Genomic DNA, 3,858 nt, shown 5'->3' on the forward strand with positions numbered 1-3,858 from the left:
CATATATTTTACCCTGTAGTGTTTTTTTTTATAGGTAAATTGCCCCCTTATATACTAAACATTTGGTCTAATTGTCATTTAACCCCTACTCTAATTTCCAGTAAGGCTATACAAAATAAGTCTCATATCCACTCTGTCCATCTTTCACTTGACATTTTAAAAATAATGAATAGAAGCGGAAATTATACAATCTGGGCATTAGACTGTAAACTCAACTGATGGTTGGACCAAATGGCTATTAGACTAAATTGATAATAGACCAAGATGATTTTTTGCTGTAATGGTGTTAGATAATCTGAGAATTGGGCCATCTGCTAGTAAGATAGATGCCAAAGGATTCTTAGTAAATAATTTCCTCAAAATAACCAGAACGTGAAAAGAACGTTACCAGACCATTTTATTGAAATTGTTTTTGTGACAATCCTATTGATCATTGAAAACCAGAATAAATGATTGAGTTTCATAAACAACTCAAAATCATGGGAACTTTGCCATTATAATATGTTAAATACCATGGTAACAGGTTCCATGGTAGATGTAATAATGTCAAAGTTACCTTGATATTATGGTTTTACCATAATTGTCTATATTAAACAGACCCCTGAATAATAACGTAATCCTAAAAAAAAACAGTTTGTAGTGATACCTAAAAACAGAGAAAAAAATCATCCAGAATTTAGGAAGTGCACAGAATTTTACAGGAGAATCAAAGCAAAACAATATTTGTGGTCACCAAGTTGATGATAATGTTCCAAATCAGTGGCGTAATGAGCCCAAAATTTTATTAAAAAATTGTGAGCGAGCTAAGGAAGCGAGCAAAAATTTATACACTTTTTTACAAAAAATCAAATTTTGTGATAGATTTTAACAAAATATTCAGAAAAGAAAACACATTTCTCCCTCCTCTCTTTTTTTCTTGCTCTTTATTTTTTTTTTTTTTTTTGGGGGGGGTGGCAAGAGCCCCCCCCCTCAAGCTCCCCATCTGTACGCCACTGTAAAGTAGGCCTATAACTGCTTTATTGATCTGTTTTCTCTCTATACTTGGAAATCATATATAACATTGCATACCTTTCAGTTTATAAATATTTGAAAATAAATTGGGCCAAGTGAAGAAAATGAGACTTCGGCAAAATTTTTAGCTCTAACAACTCATAACTGTCTTCAGTTGATGTGACATCTGAGACCTCGATCCGACCGGAAAAAGGATGCAAAGGGAGAGATAAAGCCAGAAGCTTTTAAGGTATACTTGGGCCTGTTGCATGAAAGGGTATTCGGTAGAAACTCATTGCATTATTTTACCTTTTTCCTCATCATTACCTGCCTTTTACACACTTTTTCACAGCAACCACCCTGCCTGCAGGGAATCTACATTTAAAAAATTCATTAAAATACCACTTTTGTAACCCAAAATACTCATTTTCGTACAGTTGCAATTTATTTTTCACTATTAACTTGGGGATCATTTTTGTATTCACTAGAGCGCTCAAAAACTTGAATTTTGTGTATATTTTGGGGTAGGCCCTTTATTGGTGGAAAATAAAAGTGTAAGAAAATTGTCGTTCAACAATCTTTATTTTTAAAAGGGAATCAGCCTTGGTCATAAAATGTGTGCAGAGGAGAACAATAAATAAAACAGAATGGTGAAAGTTTGAAAGAAATTGGACAAGCATTAAGAAAGTTATGGCTGCTTTAAAATCGAGATCCCTATGAGATTTCAAATTGGCAACTGGGTTAGTAATATGACAAGGGACAACTCTCCCATATAGGCCTGCAGGGATTTGTGGTTTTCTCTGAAGTAACCATTCACCTGGGGCAGTAATCAGATTGTTTTATGTCCTCATGAAAGAAAAAATATAGTTTAAAGTAAAACTTTTGAAAAATGACATTTTAGCCAATTTATGTATTAGAGTACTTTGAAGAGTAGTCCTTGGCTTACATCACTATGACATCACATATGCGGCCAATTTGAATTTTCCATATCGATTTCCAATATTTACAACTTGTAAAAATTCATAACTTTCTTATTGTTTGTTTTGATATTGTTCAAACTTTTACTTATCAACTCCGTCTGATTTTTCCTTTTCCTTTAAAATCAAGTTTTTATTTGGGTTGAGTGGATTCCCCTTTAATTTAGAAAAAATAATTAAAAGAATTCAATTTACTTAAGCAAATTATATTATGAATAGTTGTAATGGAAACAGTTAAAAAAAATCAAGCATTTGTCTCCAAGAACAAGAGAGAATAAGCCAAACATTGCCAACCTTATTTCCCCCACACATGGAGTCACAGCTAGAGAACAAGGTTTGTAACCTTGCACATTGAATGAGTGTTTTTACCCCGGGGGGGGGGGGGGGGGGGGGCCACTTACATTGACGAGTGGATACCATGCGCGACCAAAAAAACACGTAAAAAGGATGTCTTTTTCAAGATAAGGCACGTTACGTACGTAACGTGATAAGGGTGTCAAAAACACAAAAATATTGAAAAAAGTGTATCTATTTCGCTCGGAAAAATATACGTGTTTAGGGTCAAATATGCGGAGATGATAAAACAAAATCAAAATGTTTTATAAAGGATGTCTTTTTTGCCCCAACACTACGTGTTTAGAGTCCGATTTGCGCGAGGTGTAGAAATAATGGTGTGTAAAGGTAAAACCGACGACCGACGGACCCGTGACATAACAATAAAATATCGCTGTACTTGTTTAGGGGTTCATTTCAGGGAATACTTGCCAAGAGTACCGTTTTGTTTCCAATACTTGTTAAGGGGTGCATTTTCAGAATATGGAAAATACATCGCTGTACTTAATTGTTTAGGGGCTCAATTCTGTGAATACTTGCCAATAGTATTTATTTTCAATACTTGTTAAGGGTAGGGTTTCACACGCCAATACTTGTTAAGGGGTGCATTTTCAGAATATGGAAAATACGTGTTTAGGGTGCTTTTCAAGACCCCGTGGTCGCGCATGGTATCCACTCGTCAATGGAAGTGGCCCCTCCGGGGTTTTTACCCTTCTTTTCTTAAAGGTCAAGTCCATTTCAGAAGAAGTTTATTTGAATCAATATAGAGAAAAATCAGAGACGCATTATGTTGAAAATTTCATCAAAATCGGATGAAAAATAAGAAAGTTATGACATTTTAAAGTTTCGCTTATTTTTTACAAAATAGTTACTTGCACAATTTAGTCACATGCAAATGAGAGAATCGATGGTCGATGTCTCTCATTCACTATTTTTTTTGGTTTTTTATTGTTTGAATTATACAACATTTCAATTTTTACAGATTTGACAATAAGGACCAACTTTATTGAACCATAAAGTGTTAAACAATGGTAATTCCACATGTTCAGGGCAAAATAAAACTTTGTTTAACGGGACAATGAGGAGAAAATTCGAATATTTCATATTTCATATAATAAAATACAAAAGAAATAGTGAATGCCGGTGATGTCATCCTTTCCCTCATTTGCATACCGACCGGGATGTGGGCTTAACTATTTTGTAAAATTAAGCGAAACTTAAAAATTTCATAATTGTCTTATTTTAGATCCGATTTCGATAATATTTTCAGTGTTGTGCTTGTTGGATTTTTCTCTTTCTATTCAAATCAACTTTTTGTTGACGGGACTTGTCCTTTATGTTGCTTTCTTTCTTGTAAAATTGCGACAGTGGCTACTTGGGGAAAGCTGATTTGACACAAATTTCAAATTTGAAAATGTAAGGCCTCATCAACCAAGGGAAAATAAGGGTAATTGGTTTGTGAAAAGAATTTTGAAAGAAGGTTATATTCCCAACAAAATATCTATTACTATTTAGTAATATCTGAGATTTTCCCTTTTTTATTTGTCTTGTCAACGCA

The sequence above is a fragment of the Lytechinus pictus genome, chromosome 16 (genome assembly GCF_037042905.1).
Source record: "Lytechinus pictus isolate F3 Inbred chromosome 16, Lp3.0, whole genome shotgun sequence".
In the NCBI taxonomy this organism is placed as follows: domain Eukaryota; kingdom Metazoa; phylum Echinodermata; class Echinoidea; order Temnopleuroida; family Toxopneustidae; genus Lytechinus; species Lytechinus pictus.